The sequence below is a fragment of the Scyliorhinus torazame genome, chromosome 1 (genome assembly GCF_047496885.1).
Source record: "Scyliorhinus torazame isolate Kashiwa2021f chromosome 1, sScyTor2.1, whole genome shotgun sequence".
NCBI lineage: Eukaryota > Metazoa > Chordata > Chondrichthyes > Carcharhiniformes > Scyliorhinidae > Scyliorhinus > Scyliorhinus torazame.
Window position 1 is genome coordinate 401,203,143 of NC_092707.1, and position 14,283 is coordinate 401,217,425.

Here is a 14,283-nt window from a genome sequence, read left to right on the forward strand (position 1 = left end):
TAGGGGGCATAGGTTTAAGGTGAGAGGGGCAAGGTTTAGAGTAGATGTACGAGGCAAGTTTTTTACACAGAGGGTAGTGGGTGCCTGGAACTCGCTACCAGAGGAGGTGGTGGAAGCAAGGACGAGTGACATTTAAGGGGCATCTTGACAAATACATGAATAGGATGGGAATAGAGGGATACGGACCCAGGACGTGTAGAAGATTGTAGTGTAGTCGGGCAGCATGGTCGGCACGGGCTTGGAGGGCCGAAGGGCCTGTTCCTGTGCTGTACATTTCTTTGTTCTTTGTTCTTTGTTTTGTGTCCCCCTGATATTCAATATGTGTGTCTCCTGATATTCACTACCTGTATCCCCCCGATACTCACTACCTGTCTCCCTGATATTCACTACCTGTGTCCCCCTGATGTTCACTATGTGTGTCTCCTGATATTCACTACGCGTGTCCCCTGATATTCACTACCTGTATCCCCCCGATATTCACTACCTGTGTCCCCTGATATTCACTACCTGTATCCCTCACAATATTCACTACCTGTGACCCCCTGATATTCACTACGTGTTCCCCTGATATTCATTACCTGTGTCCCCCTGATATTCACTACCTGTGTCTCCTGATATTCACTACCTGTGTTCCCCTGATATTCATTACCTGTGTCTCCCTGATATTCACTACCCGTGTCCCCCTGATATTCCCTACCTGTGTCTCCTGATATTCCCTACCTGTGTCTCCTGATATTCCCTACCTGTGTCTCCCTGATATTCACTACCTGTGTCCGCCTGATATTCACTACCTGTGTTCCCCTGATATTCCCTACCTGTTCCCCCCCCCCCCCCAATATTCACTACCTGTCCCCTCCCCTGATATTCACCACCTGTCCCCTCCCTGATATTCACTACTTGTGTCTCCCACAATATTCATTACCTGTGTCCTCCCCCGATATTCACTACCTGTCCCCCCCCGATATTCACTACCTGTGGTGGGGCTGGTTTAGAACAGGGCTAAATCGCTGGCTTTGAAAGCAGACCAAGGCAGGCCAGCAGCACGGTTCAATTCCAAACCAGCCTCCCTGAACAGGCCCCGGAATGTGGCGACTATGGACTTTTCACAGTAACGTCATTTGAAGCCTACTTGTGACAATAACCGATTTTCATTTAATTTCTGTGTCCCCCCTGATATTCACTACCTGTGTCGTCCCTGATATTCACTACATGTGTCCTGCCCAATATTCACTACCTGTCCCCCCCCCAATATTCACTACCTGCATCCCGTGATAGTCACTACCTGTGTACTCTGATATTCACTGTCACCTCCTTCCTTCACTGCGATAAACATCTCAAAAGTACTTCACTGGCTGTGACGCTCATGGGGACGTCCCCGGGGTCATGGAAAGTGCTAATATAAATACAAATTCTTTCTCCACTTTCAGAGTGAGCAATTTGCCCACATCAACTCTCTCTCTCTCGCTTCCCCTCACAATCTTGAAAACTGATCTTCCAAAGTCTGTCCTTGTCCAAAATAAACAAGTTCAACTTCCTCAAACTTTCCTCAACACTTGGGTACCAAATATCGGGAATCATCTTCGCCACCAGGCCTCCGAAACCTCTCAGAGGGCAGCGGGGTCCTTTCTACGATTCCAACGAGTCGGTGTGGCTCGATGGGGGCGATACCTTACGCAGTACCTTTCTCTTGTGTGTTAATGTTTTAATTGAAGGCAAATCTGATGCTCTCGAAACTTGGCCCGTACGTGCTGTGAGTCATTAGGGACTGTGGAGGAATATTCACTGATGTGGGTCTAATATAGTAAGGTGTGAACTGGTGGTCGGTGGTGTTTGTCATCGCTGGCACATTCAGCAATCCTGGGACAGGCATGCTGTACGTAGCTTTCAGCCTCAGGTGAAGGGCTCACCTGGCGAATTGGCCACGTCGCCTTCTCCACTAAAGCCCCCGCAAAGAGAAGTTTCAAAGGGAAACAGAATACGCTGGAAACATTTGTCTATGGAAAGGGCAGGAGGAGCATTGCAAGTGTAGTCCGGTTGTCAGAACTGGGAGAGGTTGCAGGCAAAACAGCATTTTAAAACAAAAATAGATCCGAACTAGGGTCACTGGCCTCAAACTTAAACTCTGTTTCTCTCTCCACAGATGCTTCCTTGCCTGCTGTGTATTTCCTGCATTTTCTGTTTTTATAACAGAACCATGGGAATGGAGTTGGAAAGAAACCGCACACACACATGTAAGTGTGAAGTGGAATAAAACAGCCTGTAAAATGTTCAAGTGGAGGAGAGGAAATAGCTAAACAGCAGAATCTAAGGCAAAAACAGCAACAACAATAACCTGTAGCAATGTGGGGCTTTTAACATAATAAAACGTCCCATTGCACTTCACAGGCATGTTGTTCAACCAGTTAAATCTGACATTGATGCACAAAAAGGAAATTTTCCGGAGCATCTTAAAGGAGAAGAGACACTTTTGATCACCTGTCTTAATATCTCTTTAGGTGGCTCGGTGTGACATTTTGCCTGATTTGTGCTCCTGCAAAGAGCTTTGGGGACATTTGACAACAATAAAGGAGCTATTGGTGTCGGACAAAATAAATCAGCACGCCAAAAACAAAGACCCTTTCTTTCATCGGAACCGCTCCCCACGTATGTGGGACAGTACCCATTTGGCGCAGTCATCAACATGTTTCCAGAGTGGCTTTCAGGTTGTCGTAACGGTGGGACACGCAAACTCGAAAGGCCCACTCGGTTCCCAATCTGCGCCTGGGCTCAACTGGGACAGGAGGCAAAGGGTACAAATTGTTTTAGTGGCCGGGACCAGTTATGGGAAGTGGGTGGGTGGGGTGGGGGGGGTTAGTGGGCAGGCAGGAGGAGGGGGAAAGTGGGTGGGTGGGGGTGGGGGGGGGAGTTAGTGGGCAGGCAGGAGGAGGGGGAGGTGAGGGAAGATGAGCATTTCCTCCTTTTGATTGTTATCCATTGAGTCTCAGGAAACAATATTATTTGTGGGTGGGTTTGGCATCCATGTGGGAACATCTGGCACCTGGAAATCAGAGGAATCCATTCAGCTCCTTGATTCTGTTCCTCATGGGTTAGCACCTTTTTGGAAAGGAGAAGACAAAAAGCTAGGGAGGGGGGATGGAGAGCGTGAAATAAAAGCACAATACTGCAGCTGTTGGAAATCCGAAATAAGAACAGTAAATGCTGGGAAAGCTCAGCGGGTCTGGCAGCGTTTGTCGGGAAAGAAACAAAGTTAATGGTCAAGATTTTCCGCAACCCCCGCGGCGTGATTTGCGGCAGCAGAGGCAGCTCACCATTGGCTGGCAGCGGGATCTTCCAGTCCCAACGCTGTCAATGGGTTTTCCCGCTGTGCACGTCCTTCACCGCCAGGGAAGCCGCGAGACCAGAAGATCCCACCAGCGGGAATGACCGGAAGGTTCCGCCCAATGTTTCGAGTCCATGTGACTCTTCTTCAAAGACTGCATAAATTTACCTGAGCTGTCAAGGTGTTGCTGCCTGGGTAAAATGTTTCTGGAATGACTTAATCCAAGAGTCATACTCGTTAGCGCGTAATCGCCAAAGAAGGCAAATCCAAGATTTGAGGTTCTTCTGAAAATAAGTACCAAGGTGAAAGCACCTCCCTTTAAATTAGCATTAATATCAAGCACACACTGAAAATTCTCTTGGCAGCTGTTGCTCTTTAGCAAGATCTTTTTCGAAGATGGTAAATAATAATTTCTTGCAGAGAAACAAGCCAAAACCAAATTTCATTGTTTATGCTCTCGGGGCTGGTTTAGAACAGTGGGCTAAATGGCTGGCTTGTAATACAGAACAAGGCCAGCAGTGCGGGTTCAATTCCCGTAACAGGCACCGGAATGTGGCGACGAGGGGCTTTTCACAGTAACTTCATTTGAAGCCTACTTGTGACAATAAGTGATTGTTATTATTACCAGTTGCAGCTGGATCCAAAAGTCAATTTGCTTTTCAACCGAAGTTACAGAAAACCCGTTTCCAACAATGCACTCAGGAGTAAGTCATCTGCAAAGCACCAAGGCAAATAACAACAACAACAACAACTAATAAAGCAATGTTTCACAAAACATTGCATTAAGTGCTGCAGATTTTGACACCAAACCAGATAAAGAGATATTAGAATGGAAGACCGCAAACCTGGTAAAAGAGATCGGGTTTTAAGGAGGGTCTTCGAGGTAGAGATAGGGTTTTAAGGAGGGTCTTAGAGGTAGAGATAGGGTTTTAAGGAGGATCTTAGAGGTAGAGATAGGGTTTTAAGGAGGGTCTTTGAGGTAGAGATACCATGACTAAATCTGCTCTTTAAGGCGGATGTACATGACCCCATGGTATTATGTCAAAGAGGAATAGAGGGCTTATGTCCTGGGCAATATTTATATCTCAACCGACTTCGTTAAAAATCATTATCACATTGCTGTTTGCTGTGAACTGTCTGTGCAAATGTATGCTGCTGGATTTCCGATACTGCAACATTTCAAAAAGTGTCCCATGAGCTGTGAAGTGCTTTGGGAGGTGCCACAGAAATGCAGATCTTTCTTTGACATGCACGATACTACAGTTTCAGCACAGCAATCCAATCGCCAATATTCTCCAGGAAATTCTTATAAATGCACACTGCAACATCTGAAATCGACACCCGTCAGGCCATGTTTGTAACAGAGAAACCAGCGTTCACTGTTCTAGAATCTCAGAGAGATGGAACAATGATATGGGCGGTACACGTTTATAAAAATGGTCCACAGTTCTTGTATTACTCATTCACAATAGATACGCTGGGGCCAGCTTCTGTATTAAATTCACTTCAAATACTTATCACACCTTCGGTGTAAGACACCCTGGTCTCGATGGCAACAAACACAGTTCTGTCCCAGACTGTGCCAGAGCTTGAAAAATAAGTGAGCGACGTGAGCAAATTTTCAATTTGACCAATTTATTGGTCAGGATTGGCTCCTTAACTCACAGCAGATTGCAATACTTCGCCACTGGTTTACTGTTATAAAAGAGCAACTACAAGCTTAAGCTCCGAAACTTGTAAGATTTAAAGCCCACCCAGAAAGGACTGTACATTTGGACGTTTAAGATTTGTAGACTGTTAGGTTGGAGGGTGAGTCCAGGTCCCTCGGTGTTGTTAACAAATGGTACAACGGGCAGCACGGTGGCGCAGTGGTTAGCACAGCTGCCTCACGGCGCCGAGGTCCCAGGTTCGATCCCGGCTCTGGGTCACTGTCCGTGTGGAGTTTGCACGTTCTCCCCATGCTTGCGTGGGTTTCGCCCCCATAATCCAAAGATGTACAGGGTAGGTGGATTAGCCACGCTAAATTGCCCCTTAATTGGACAAAAATGAATTGGGTACTCTAAATTTATTTTTTTAAATAAAAAACGGTACAACCAAGTATTCTAGAAGGAAGAGATTAAATCGGCTGATGTCGTCTTCAGTGGGCCCAACCGTGAGATCCTTCAGATTTATTGCAACAAATAAAGCCCTGAAAACTGAGCAACGCAAGTTTCAGGAGAAAATAAAACAACAGGCATTTGTTGCACTTATTCCATCATGTTTCTGTTAAAGTGCTTGAGCTTGACTATGGAATTCCCCTAGACTGCAGGGTACAGTCGCAAAATAGTTAATGGACCAGTCAACCAAAAGTCTTGTGTCTTTCATAATCTCAGGACATCTCAAAGTGCTTTATATCTTATATGAGGTACGTGTTGAAGTGCAGTTACTATTAAAATGTATGCAACACGACAGCTAAATAATGCACGCAAGCTCCCACAAAGAACAATGTGACAATGACATTGATTGAGGAATAAATGTTGGCCTCGCCACCAGGGAGGCCTCCCCGATCGCCTTCAAAGTCGCTCCACGGGATCTTGTACATTCACGTGAGAGAGCCCACAGGACCTCAGTTTAACGTCTCACCTGAAAGACTGCACCTCTGACAATGCTGCACTCTTTCAGTACTGTACCATACTAGAGGGACAGCCTAGATTTTTGTTCCCGAGGCTCTGGAGGGGGGAAGTCGAACACACAGACTTGCGATTGAGAGGCAATCCACGTTAATTCCTCCATTCCTCTGTTCAAAAAGTGTGAGGATTCTTTGCAACCAGAAATTGGCTATGAATGCCAGTACCTTCCTTGCTTTCATCTGATATCGTCACAGGCTCGGGGTTGGTTGGGGTGTGGGCAGCAGGGTAGCACAGTGGTTAGCACTGTTGCTGGATGATCTGAGATGTTATTATGCGGGCGGCACAGTAGCACAGTGGTTAGCACTGTTGCTGGATGATCTGAGATGTTATTATGCGGGTGGCACAGTAGCACAGTGGTTAGCACTGTTGCTGGATGATCTGAGATGTTATTATGCGGGTGGCACAGTAGCACAGTGGTTAGCACTGTTGCTGGATGATCTGAGATGTTATTATGCGGGTGGCACAGTAGCACAGTGGTTAGCACTGTTGCTGGATGATCTGAGATGTTATTATGAGGGCGGCACAGTATCACATTGGTTAGCACTGTTGCTTCACAGTGCCGGGGACCCGGGTTCGATTCCCGGCTTGGGCCACTGCCTGTGCGGAGTCTGCACGTTCTCCCCGTGTCTGCGTGGGTTTCCTCCGGGTGCTCCGGTTTCCTCCCACAAAGTCCCGAAAGACGTGCTTATTAGGTGAATTAAACATTCTGAATTCTTTCTCTGTGTACCCGAACAGGCGCCGGAATGTGGCGACTAGGGGATTTTCACAGTAACTTCATTGCAGTGTTAATGTAAGCCTACTTGTACACTAATAAAAATTATTATTATTACGTACCCCTGGACTGTTTGTATCCACACCATAAGGTACATTTGCACTCTCATTGTGCGATTGTTACTATAAGCCAGGAGACATCCAGTTTACTGTGGGCAGTTATCTACCCTGGGCATATATGCGACTGGTTCAAATGGCCTGAAGATGATGCGCATTTTAAGCAAAACTACATTTTAAGAATTCATGGAATGAATGGAACATCTACAGTCTTATTTGCAGTCAAAAATTTTAAATTTCTACAGCACCTTTCATAGCCCCAAGCACTTTACAGCCCCCCCCCCCCTGCTGCTGACTATTAATTTTCCGCAAAGAAGTCGACGCATGATTGCCACCTCCGGGCGAACCCTAACAGTGACCCTCTCAAGGCGAACTTGGTTTTCTCCAAACAGAGACAGCTCGCCATGTCCGATAGCCAGGTTTCTGACTTCAGGGGCTTTGAGTCCCTCCAAGCTAATGGTATCCGACTCCGGGCTATCAGGGAAGTAAAGGCCAGAACGTCTGTCTCTTTCTCCTCCTGGATTCCCGGGTCTTCCGACACCCCAAAAATCGCCACCTCTGGACTCCGTGCCACCCTTGTTTTTAACACCGAGGACATGACATCTGCAAACCCCTGCCAAAATCCCCTAAGCTTCGGACATGCCCAGAACATGTGGACATGGTTCTGAAGAAGTGGCTTAATTGTCTGAAGTTAATGTATGGCATTGCACCATCCATGATCCCCGCAGCAAATCTCCAGGAAACGCATCAATATCTACCAATGACTCCCAGGAATGTGTCAATATCTGCCAGGGGCTGCCTGTAATGCAATACGGTCTAAAGCTCATCTGCCACACATGAAGGCTGCAGGCACTGAAGAAGGGTCATGTTCCCTTGTCTAAGGAAATCATCAAAGATTGAGAACATGCTTAATGTCATTCTTGGTTCAATTACCCACCGGCCAAATTAAAAATGGGAGTGTAGGGCAGCACGGTGGCGCAGTGGGTTAGCGCTGATGCCTCACAGCAGTTTGTTCCCGGCTCTGGGTCACTGTGGAGTTTGCACATTCTCCCCGTGTTTGCGTGGGTTTCACCCCCACAACCAAAAGATGGGCAGCATGGTAGTATAGTAGTTGGCACAATTGCTTCACAGCTCCAGGGTCCTAGGTTCGATTCCTGGCTTGGGTCACTGTCTGTGTGGAGTCTGCATGTTCTCCCCATGTGTGCGTGGGTATCCTCCGGGTGCTCCGGTTTCCTCCCACAGTCCAAAGATGTGCAGGTTAGGTGGATTGGCCATGCTAAATTGCCCTTAGTGTCCAAAATTGCCCAGTGTTGGGTGGGGTTACTGGGTTATGATAGGGTGGAGGTGTGGCCTTGGGTAGGGTACTCTTTCCAAGAGCCGGTGCAGATTCGATGGGCTGAATGGCCTCCTTCTGCACTGTAAATTCTATGTGTAGGTTAGGTGGATTGGCCACGCTAAATTGCCCCTTAATTGAAAAAAAAATGAATTGGGTACACTTAATTTATATTAAAAAAAGACTGGCTTGATACAATTCACACCTCTTTAACCTGGGGTTACCCCATCTCTGGATCTGTAAAGATTTAATCACCTGCTAATGCTCGCATTCCTAGCATTGTTTGGCATCTTTGAATTTGTCTATATATGTGTTTCTGGAACAGACCTCTTCATTCACCTGAGGAAGGAGCAGCGCTCCGAAAGCTAGTGACATCGAAACAAACCTGTTGGACTTTAACCTGGTGTTGTAAGACTTCGTACTTAAAAAAAGAAGAAATGGGAGTGTACTTAAAATGAAAAATAGCTACGGGGAAAGCAAGAATAAACTGGACAGCTCTAATAGCCAGTGGAGCTATCATGGACTGAATGGCCTCCTTGTGTGCTGGATGGTCCTCTGATTATAGACAGACTGTTTAAGGGGTAACGGGCTCCATAGAATGTGCAGCTCAACCACCATATTTGTCATTTCCAGTGCGAACATGCTCCACTTAAGCAGGAATTCTCATCCTAACAGTCATTAAATAAGTAGAAGAGAGCACTCGCAATCAATCACGGTGGGCTGTTGCCAACACTGTCTCGACCCTCACCATTCCTACAAGGGTTCACTTGTAAATTGGAGGTACAAAACTGGCTCCTACAGAACTCACCCAGGCGTATGACTCTTATTACAGCAAGGCTTATTTATCTTCCACGTACCGCATGATTTAGGTTTACTAACGTTATGGTGCATTACAAGATTGCTGCTATTAAGCTTCGCACACATATCATGAGGTGACAATTGTGCGAAATAGTATTATAAAGGCATATGTGTGCATATTTCTCAACTTCTCGTAAAAAATATCTTTGTGCCCCTGGGCAATGGGAATTTCTGGTTCATGCCCATGTTGGCACACCTCAGCCAGCATGGCGACAGGCAGGGTGCTGCAACTGGTATCACTAAAGAGAAAATATTTGCTTTGTACAACACCTTTCGCGATTCAAGGATGTTACAACTCAACAATTAAGGGGTGAATGGGGGTGAAACAATGGAGAGGAATCATTACATTGCAGCAACAATAAGCTGCATTGATAAAGAGCCCTTTTCTCCAAATGTTCTTCCCAGGTAGGCGTGCAATCGGGAAGTGTGGGCGGCACGGTAGCACAGTGGTTAGCACTGTCGCTTCACAGCTCCAAGGTCCCAGGTTCGATTCCCGGCCTTAGGTCACTGTCTGCGCGGAGTCTGCACGCTCTCCCCGTGTCTGCGTGGGTTTCCTCCGGGTGCTCCGGTTTCCTCCCACTGTCAAAAGATGTGCAGGTTAGGTGGATTGGCCATGCTAAATTGTCCAAATAGGTTAGGTGGGTTTACTAGGTTATGGTGATAGGATGGAGGTGTGGGCTTAAGTAAGGTGCTCTTTCCAAGGGCCGGTGCAGACCCGATGGGCCGAATGGCCTCCTTCGACACTGTAAACTCTATGATTTCTATTAAATGGAGGAATCATTTAAAGGCAAGATCATCAGCTGGATGGGTTTGAAAGAGGGGCTTGAAGGGGGGTAAGGAAATGGGGTTTTACACATGGTATTCCCTTTTTATAGAGTACCCAATTTTTTTGTGAAAATTGTAAGTTACGAAACGTAATCCCCAAACACCAGAATATCACCCAGCATGTAATGCAATAAAGAAACGGCTTTGGCACGTTCGAGCGCCATGAGCAAGTAGCCTTGGCGGTCACCACACCAGCTCCTGCGACATTGAACCTCACCTTTGTTAACTTTGGGTTAGAACATAGAACATAGAACGATACAGCGCAGTACAGGCCCTTCGGCCCACGATGTTGCACTGAATTGGGAAGTCAAAAAACAAAAGCCATCTAACCTACACTATGCCATTATCATCCATATGCTTATCCAATAAACTTTTAAATGCCCTCAATGTTGGCGAGTTCACTACTGTTGCAGGTAGGGCATTCCACGGACTCACCACTCTTTGCGTAAAGAACCTACCTCTGACCTCTGTCCTATATCTATTACCCCTCAGTTTAAGGCTATGTCCCCTCGTGCTAGCCATTTCCATCCGCGGGAGAAGGCTCTCACTGTCCATCCTATCTAACCCTCTGATCATTTTGTATGCCTCTATTAAGTCTCCTCTTAACCTTCTTCTCTCTAACGAAAACAGCCTCAAGTCCATCAGCCTTTCCTCAGAAGATTTTCCCTCCATACCAGGCAACATCCTGGTAAATCTCCTCTGCACCCGTTCCAAAGCTTCCACGTCCTTCCTATAATGAGGTGACCAGAACTGTACGCAATACTCCAAATGCAGCCGTACCAGAGTTTTGTACAGCTGCAACATGACCTCATGACTCCGGAATTCAATCCCTCTACCAATAAAGGCCAACACTCCATAGGCCTTCTTCACAACCCTATCAACCTGGGTGGCAACTTTCAGGGATCTATGTACATGGACACCGAGATCCCTCTGCTCATCCACACTTCCAAGAATTTTACCATTAGCCAAATATTCCGCATTCCGGTTACAGGCAGAGATGCAAAAACACGTGAAAAGTAACTCCACCTGTCCAGTGCATTTTTTAGCACTGGTATATTTTGAGAAAGAGGACATCCAACATATATTTCAAATGTCATGGAGGGGGAGGGGGGTTGGGGGAGAGGGTGTGAGGGGAGGATGGTGGAGGGGCACTTCCTTTTTCTCAGAGACTAATCAGGCTTGCCAATCTGACAATCCGCCAAGTAGTTCTAGGATGCAGTGGGAAGTGATGGTGGCCAGACTTTGAAAGGAAGAGTTCAGGACATCAAGGGATGTTTTTAATATGAGATTGCGCCATACATATTTCGTTCAATTAAAAATCAGTCACAGCAGGCAAGGCAGCAGCCTTCTTTTGAGCCAACTTGCTGTGTATATAAATAAAAGGACATTCTATAAATAAAATGCTTCCAGCCTCAATAGTGAAGTTGTCTTTGGGAGGACCCTGCTGTCTGGTAAACTCCTTTCCAGCAACTTCACATCAGACTGTGAAGATGTAATTCCAGCAGTTTTCACACAGGTACACATCACACACACACACAACCTGTCTAACTGTGCAACATGATCAACTGTAGGAAAAAAAATACAATCGTTTTTTCTGGACAGGGAATCTCCTGATTCCCAAGTTGATCCTTTAACCCTGGAGAAATCCCAGTGATAAAGACAGATAGACACACCCAGTACACTGTCGTCACTGCAATTGCGTTGTTCCCACGTCGGGGAAGCGAACCGCCAACCTTTTTTATTTTCTCCATGACTTTAAGCGTCTGCAGGCAGCAACAGGGAGGGGGGAATTCTTCTCATGTTGGGGGTAAGCTCAGCAAATGTGTCGTTTTAGTGGAACTAAGCAGCATCAATCTGCCCCATACATCAAGCCCATGTGCAGAGTCTACCCCTGTTAAAGAGCAGCCAGCATTTAGACTGTGGATCAAGCACAGGCGCTGAGCTGTTGGGAGTGGCCCACTGGATTCCCTCCTGTCCACCCTCTCCTTTCCCGAGACGTCATGGAACATTCCACATTCCACCCGCAAACTTTTTCCCAAACACCGGGAGCCCGGCCAAGGAGCGGGGAGGGTGGGTGGAGGAAACCAGGGAGCAAGGTCCACAAGCTGGGCCAGCTCCCGGGGAGAGGAGGGGGTCCAATCCAGGAAACAGAGCCAGAATCGGGAATGGGAACGCGGTGCAGGACCAGGTCTGGGGGACGAGCTCGGAGACAAGTGTCTCCTCACTGAAATGAGACACAATTGAATGGCCACTCTCCAGCCTGGTACACAGAAAGCTGCCAGCATTCCTCAAGGTTAAAAATGTGACTGTTGCTGGGGACAGCCATCAGTTGCATTAGATTGCCAGCAGCTGATAGGCAGGTCTAACCCTGCTGTTCCTGGGACTGAGGGTATTCCCCCGTGTCCCCTCCCCTGTGTGTGTGTATGGGGGGCGGGGGGAGACCTGGTTCTCAGAGGAATCAACAGATCATTCCCCAATCCACATTTCCACTCGATACCAGAACAAAAACAGACCCCCCCCCCCCAAACCATCTCCCAACCAGAGACCCCTTGTCTTAAAAAAAAACACTCCGGTCCATTAATTCCTCAATCAAGTAATTCCAGCAAAACAAACATTAAAGGGAGAGAATCCCATTACAGAGAGACAAATAATTCCCCCACACCCCTTTCCACAAATTATTTTGAAGACAATCAATAAATCCCCACACACACAGACATACCCCCCCCACACACACATACCCACATATCCCCCCCCCCACACACACAGACATACCCCCCACCCCCCCACACACATACCCACATACACACATAACCGCCCCCCACACACACACATACCCACATACCCCCCCCACACACACACAGACATACCCCCCCACCCCCCCCACACACATACCCACATACACACATAACCCCCCCCACACACACATACCCACACACAGACACACATACCCCCACACACACAGACATACTCCCCCCACACACACACACCCCACACACACACATACCCACACACACACACACATACCCACACAGACACACATACCCCCACACACACATACCCACACACACACATACCCCCCCACACACACATACCCACACACACACATACCCACACACACACATACATACCCACACACACACATACCCACACACACACACATACCCCCACCCACACATACCCCCCGCACACACACATACCCCCCGCACACACATACCCCCCCCCACACCCACACACACACATACCCCCCGCACCCACACCCCCACACACGCACACATCCCCACACACACACACATACCCCCCACACACACACATACCCCCCGCACACACATACCCCCCCACACCCACACACACACATACCCCCCGCACCCAGCCCCCCACACACGCACACATCCCCACACACACACACATACCCCCCACACCCACACACACACATACCCCCCGCACCCACACCCCCACACACGCACACATCCCCACACACACACACATACCCCCCACACACACACATACCCCCCGCACACACATACCCCCCCACACCCACACACACACATACCCCCCGCACCCAGCCCCCCACACACGCACACATCCCCACACACACACACATACCCCCCGCACAGACACATACCCTCCCCGCACACACATACACCCCCCCCCCCCCCCCCCCACACACACACACAGAGTGATGAGAAGGGTCTCACTGTTGGCCTGTCGCTGAGTTGCCCTCTTGTTTGGGTGTTGTGTGTGTGTGTCTGTCTTGCCTTGTCTGTACCGCTCACCACGCGGATCGCCTCTTCCCTCTGCCAGGAACCGGTGCTCCCATTGCCTCTTGTTGCTTTCTCTTTGACGCTGCAGTGTGTGTGTGTGTGTGTGTGGTGGTGGTGGTGGAGGCTGACGGGGTTATTCCTGGCACTGATTCCCAGAATAGCAATTGTTTTTGAGAGAGAGAAAAAAAACTGCTGGAGACTTTGTGCAATGACGTTGTCGGATCTCCCCAACTGCAGCAGCCTTGCCTGGGAGCTACTTCCAATCGCCCTTCACCCCTCCAGAGGAGTCATATTTCAAATGCGCCGTGCAATCTTGATCAGATCAAAGCTGGTTTGATATATGAATATTTATCAAAAATGCATCTTATCAAGAATGGGATTGCACTGTCAACAATGCATTGCAATAAATGCATCACTCACTGCCTTGTTAGAGGGTTTGTTCTGGACTGGGTGGGAGGGAATATCTGTGTGTGTGGCGGGGGGGGGGGGGGCTCTAGTTTTGTGTGTGTAGTGTGTGTGTGTGAAAATACCTTCAGGGTTACCTCTTTGTAAATCAAACACACACACACTCATTCGACCTTCACTGGGTGCCCTGAGCAAAAGCTGAATGGCACTGTGACAGGGACACCGTCATCTCCTCTGTGTGTGTGTGTGTGTGTTTGTTCTTAACCCCTTGACTGCTGGCGTCCT

The 14,283-nt window shown here is 48.0% G+C and overlaps 1 protein-coding gene across 2 annotated transcripts in view; it reads right to left on the reverse strand.

Moving 5' to 3' along the window:
- Positions 1 to 13,795, reverse strand: part of hivep2a (HIVEP zinc finger 2a) — a 342,236-nt gene extending 328,441 nt beyond the window's left edge. For both annotated transcript variants that reach the window (XM_072513949.1, XM_072513915.1), the window contains exon 1: positions 13,528 to 13,795. The gene's annotated coding sequence lies outside the window, so the exon portion shown is untranslated. The remainder of the gene's footprint in view (positions 1 to 13,527) is intronic.
- Positions 13,796 to 14,283: the final 488 nt, after the last annotated feature.